The sequence below is a fragment of the Crinia signifera genome, chromosome 2 (genome assembly GCF_055691185.1).
Source record: "Crinia signifera chromosome 2, ASM5569118v1, whole genome shotgun sequence".
In the NCBI taxonomy this organism is placed as follows: domain Eukaryota; kingdom Metazoa; phylum Chordata; class Amphibia; order Anura; family Myobatrachidae; genus Crinia; species Crinia signifera.
The window spans coordinates 203587524-203593128 of NC_139218.1; the positions used below are offsets into that span (position 1 = coordinate 203587524).

The 5605-nt window shown below is 54.0% G+C and overlaps 1 long non-coding RNA gene across 1 annotated transcript; it reads left to right on the forward strand.

Annotated features, from left to right (window-relative positions):
- The first annotated feature begins 540 nt into the window (after positions 1-540).
- LOC146058948 (uncharacterized) lies at positions 541-5308 on the forward strand. Its single transcript, XR_014470057.1, has 3 exons — positions 541-653; positions 2696-2817; positions 4494-5308. It is a non-coding gene; the product is annotated as an uncharacterized LOC146058948 (long non-coding RNA).
- The last annotated feature ends 297 nt before the right edge of the window (positions 5309-5605 follow it).

The window sequence follows — 5605 nt, forward strand, 5'->3', positions numbered from 1 at the left end:
CCTTTTCCCCTGCATCAGCTCCCTCTCTCCCACTCCCGACAGCCTCCCAAGGCAGCTTCGCTCCCTCTTCTTTTTAAACAATAGCTACCATACCAAGAGGTAGTCAACTGTGCACAGGGGGCGGGGCTAAATGGGTCTCAGGGGGCGGAGCTACACGGGACCCAGAGGGGGCGGAGCTACACGGGACAGCCTATGTCCCACTCCCGACAGCCTCCCAAGCCAGCTTCGCCCCCTCTTCTTTTTAAACAATAGGCAATAGCTACCATACCAATAGATAGTCATCTGTGCACAGGGGCGGGGCTAAATGGGTCTCAGGGGGCGGGGCTACACGGGACCCAGAGGGGGCGGAGCTACACGGGACAGCCTATGTCCCACTCCCGACAGCCTCCCAAGCCAGCTCCGCTCCCTCTTCTTTTTAAACAGTAGCTACCATACCAAGAGGTAGTCAACTGTGCACAGGGGGCGGGGCTAAACGGTCCCAGAGGGGGCGGAGGTACACGGACCCCAGAGGGGGCGGAGCTACACGGACCCCAGAGGGGGCGGAGCTACACGGACCCCAGAGGGGGCGGAGCTACACGGAATCCAGAGGGGCTGCTGTGCTGTCAGCAGTGAGAGAGAGAGGGAGCCACTACAGATCCCCAGCTGCTTGTAATGTAAGTGTGTTTGTGCAGTGCATGTGTTTTAATGAATGGGACTGTGTGACTGACTGCCATGTGTGGGGAACTGGTGTGTGTCAGTGTGACTACTGTGAGTGTGTCAGTGACTTGGTGCTGTGTGTAGGTGACAGTGGGTGACTGCGGTGTGTGTGTGTGTGTGTCAGTGACTGGGTGCTGTGTGTGGGTGACTGCCATGTGTGGGTGTGTCACTGACTAGGTGCTGTGTGTGGGTGACTGCTGTGAGTGTGTGTCACTGACGGAGTGCTGTGTGTGGGTGACTGCCATGTGTGTGTGTGTCAATGACTAGGTGCTGTGTGTGGGTGACTGCCATGTGTGTGTGTGTGTCAGTGACTGGGTGCTGTGTGTGGGTGACTGCCATGTGTGGGTGTGTCACTGACTAGGTGCTGTGTGTGGGTAACTGCTGTGAGTGTGTGTCACTGACGGAGTGCTGTGTGTGGGTGACTGCCATGTGTGGGTGTGTCAGTGACTAGGTGCTGTGTGTGGGTGACTGCTGTGAGTGTGTGCCACTGAGGGAGTGCTGTGTGTGGGTGACTGCCATGTGTGGGTGTGTCAGTGACTAGGTGCTGTGTGTGGGTGACTGCCATGATGTGTGGGTGTGTCAGTGACTGGGTGCAGGGCCGTATTTCCCACTAGGCCCATGTTTTGTCAGTGACAGGAGCTTGCACTTCTGACTATGGGTACTTGATCCCAGGGGCGGATTGGCCTGCAGGGAAACCGGGCCATTCCCTGGTGGGCTGGCTCATAACACATTAAACCAGGGCTGCCTGCTCTCCTCCATGGCTTGGCCGCGGGCCGCGCTATCTCAGCGGTTACCAGCGGCCAAAACCAAGTTGTAGAGTGGCTGAGGGTGGCGGGGGAAGAATGTGGCTAACAAAGTTCAGTAGAAACAGTGAGCGCCGAGCATCCTATCAGCGCGGTGGGGGCGGGGCGAGATGCGGCTGGAAGAGGAAACACACTGCTGAACTCAGAACAGTGTGTATGCTCTTCCAGCCATATCCCGCCCCCCGCCATGCTGACAGGCACTGCCGCGGGACAGTAGAAATCTAAGCAGCGGGCACAGCTCAACACTCATGCGCCGCTGCCTAATGCCGCGCTAGGAGAGAAGGCCACTGATTAAGTGTCGGTCCCCTAGCTTCCGGAGCCTGCCGCTGATGTGAACAGTGAGATGGGGAAGGGGGGGGGGGGGGGCGGAGGTTGGTGCTTTGCGTATTTAAGAGATATGTCAGTTGGGGGGGTGGTGGGGTTGGATGGTGCTGTGTGGGAGAGCTGTCACTGAGGAGGGGGTTTTGGTGCTTTGGTGTGTGAGAAGTGTCAGTGGGGTGGGGGTTGGTGCTGTGTGTGTGTGTGTGTGTGTGGTGTCAGTGGGGGGGTTGGTGCTTTGTATGTGTGTGTGAGAGGTGTCAGTGGGGTGGGGGTTGGTGCTTTGTGTGTGTGTGTGTGTGTGTGAGAGAGGTGTCAGTGGGGTGGGGGTTGGTTGCTTTGTGTTTGTGAGAGAGCTGTTAGTGTGGAGCAATGGTTCTGTGTGTGAGGTGTCAGTGCGGGTGTTGGGGGGATGGTGCTGTGTGTGAGAGCTGTCAGTGGGGGGGAGGATGGTGCTGTGTGAGAGGTGTTTGGTGCTTTGTGTGTGTGTGTGTGAGGTGTCAGTGGGGGAGGATGGTGCTGTGTGAGAGGTGTTTGGTGCTTTGTGCGTGTGGGAGAGGTGTCAGTGGGGGAGGATGGTGCTGTGTGAGAGGTGTTTGGTGCTTTGTGTGTGTGGGAGAGTTGTCAGTGGGGCAGGGGTTGGTGCTTTGTGTGTGTGTGTGTGTGTGTGAGAGAGGATTCAAGATGGCTGCAGGTGGACTGCGGTGCATGCGCTGCTACCCGCAGCTCCTCTCATGTGCCTTTACAGAGCAGAGCACTTGAGCGACAGCTCACGGTTTTGCCTCAGATCCCCATGACTCCTGTAGGCCATGCAGAGGTGTGCGCGTGGCATCACTGTGTCAATTGGAAACAACATTGGTTGTTGTTCTTGTCAACAGTAACTGTGGTCTCAGCATCTTCTGGAGCTAATGCAGATTAGAAAGCTCAGGATGGAGTGAAGGATCCAGGGAACCGGAGTTCTTCGCTGGAGGTATCCAGAGCCGGAGTGCGGTGACATGAGGTGAATGATGTTCTGTGTGTCTCCCCCACAAAGGCAGGTTTATTTCATCCTTTCAACCACTGGAGGGCCAGGTTAGTAGCCACTACACACCCCAGCGCAGCCTATGCATACACACACAAATAGCCTTACCCTCTCCATACACACACCTGTACCCTAACCCTCTCCATACACACAGCCGTAGCCTAACCCTGTTCATACACACATATAAACACAGCCACTGCCTAACCCTATACATATACATACACACACACACACACACACACCCATAGCTTAACCCTATTCATACACACACACACACACCTATCTGTAGCCTAACCCTGTCCATACACACATATATACACACAGCCATAGCTTAAGCCCACACACACACAGCTTAACCCTATTCATACACACACCTGTACCCTAACCCTCTCCATACACACACCTGTACCCTAACCCTATCCATACACACATAAAAAACACAGCCACTGCCTAACCCTATACATACACACACACACACACACACACCCATAGCTTAACCCTATTCACACTCACACACACACACACACACACACACGTATCTGTAGCCTAACCCTGTCCATACACACATATATACACACAGCCATAGCCTAACCCTACACACATACACACAGTTTAACCCTATTCATACACACATACACACCCAGCTGCAGCCTAACCCTATCAATACACACACACACACACCTGTAGCCCATATTTGCCGAGTTTTACATTTGCCTCTCCGGGAGAAGACCGGAGAGGCCAGCCAAATCTCCGGGTCGAGGGCGGGAACAAGGCGGCTGACTCAAAGTCCTGCCCCAATCCACGCGAGTAGGGTGTGGGGCTAAAATGACGCGAATTTATGTGATTTGTGTAATTTTAGCCACGCTCCCTCTCCGCGATTTGCGGTAAATGCCGGTAATCAGCAGGGAAGGGGGGGTGCAGGGGCTCTGGCTGGAGACTTGCCCCCCTTTCCGGGGTGCCTGGAGGTGGTCCCTGATTTCACACATCCATAGCTTAACACTATTCATACACACATCCATAGCTTAACACTATTCATACACACACTCACACACACATCCATAGCTTAACCCCATACATACACACACACCTGTAGCCTAACCCTGTCCATATACACACCGCCGCAGCATAAGCCTACACACACACACACACACACACACACACACACACAGCTTAACTCTATTCATATACACACCCATATCTTAACCCTATTCATACACACATACATACCCAGCCGCAGCCCAACCCTATCAATACACACACATATACACACAGCTGGGTACTTATGTATTATCTGGGTGCCCGATTTTGGAATCGAATAAGAAAGCTTTAAGAAAGGCATGCGATTCCAAAATCGGAAGCCCAGATAATACATAAGTACCCACAGCTGCAGCCTAACCCTACACACATACCCATAACTTAACCCTATTCATATCTGTGGTGATTAAATCTTGTGAGGGGGCGTGGTCAGCCAGGAGGGGGAGGAGTGATATATGAGGCAGGAGTATCCCCTTCCCCTTGGCTGACCACACCCCCTCACGAGATCCCACCCCCATTAGGGCTGCTTTGAGAAATTTCCCGGGCTGGTTTAAAATCCCAATCCGCCCCTGCTTGATCCCTGGCACCAGAAGCACAAACTCCTGTCACTGACATTACAGGACAGCCTCTCTCCGGGTGTTCGGCACCCAATCCCCAGCGCAAGAGAGAGGCAGCCCTATGATGCCTGTCTGCTAATGAAGACACAGCACTGGAGCCGCCCTGATGCTGAAGACGGAGCTTTGCACTGCCAGGGAGCTGAAGACATGCAGCCCCATGCAGTTAAAGTTACACTGAAGACATGCAGCCACACGCATGAAGTTACAGCACCTGCGCTGCTGAAGGTACTTCGTATGCTCTGCTTTCTCTACTCTCCCTCCCTATAATAGCCGGGGGGGGGCGCAAATAATCTGGTGCCTAGGGGCGGGCTGAGACTTATATCCGGGGTGACAGTGGTTAACGCTGTGTGGGTCAGTGACTGGGAGCTGTGTGTGGGTGACTGCTGTGAGTGTGTGTCACTGACGGAGTGCTGTGTGTGGGTGACTGCCATGAGTGTGTGTGTGAAAGACTGCCGTGAGTGTGTATCACTAACTGGGTGCTGTGTGTGTGTGATTGCCATGTGTGGATGACAGCTGTGTGTGTGTCAGTGACTGGATGCTGTGTGGGTGACTGCCTTGTGTGTTTATGTGACTGGGTGCTGTGTGTGGGTGACTGCTTTGTGTCTGTGTCAGTGACGGTGCTGTATGGGTGACTGCCTTGCGTGTGTCAGTGACTGGGAGCTTTGTGTGTGTCACTGACTGGGTGCTGTGTGTGTGGGCAGGGGCGGATTGGCTATTAAATTCATCGGGAAGTTTCACGGGAGGCCGATTAGTAGGAAAGATGCAGGCGGGTGTGTAGCACACCAGTGCCGCCCACACAATTCGGCCGGGCCCCTCATTACTCAGTGTACATCTCAGCCTCAGTGGCAGACGGCAGCCCGAGTCCGTGTCCACGGGTAGCCCTGCCTCCCCCCCCACCCGTTGCAGAAGTATGCACGTATGAGGGTGGCGGTGTATAAATGTATGCACATATGAGGGTGGCGGTGTATAAATGTATGCACATATGAGGGTGGCGGTGTATAAATGTATGCACGTATGAGGGTGGCGGTGTATAAATGTATGCACGTATAAGGGTGGCGGTGTATAAATGTATGCACGTATGAGGGTGGCGGTGTATAAATGTATGTATGAATGTA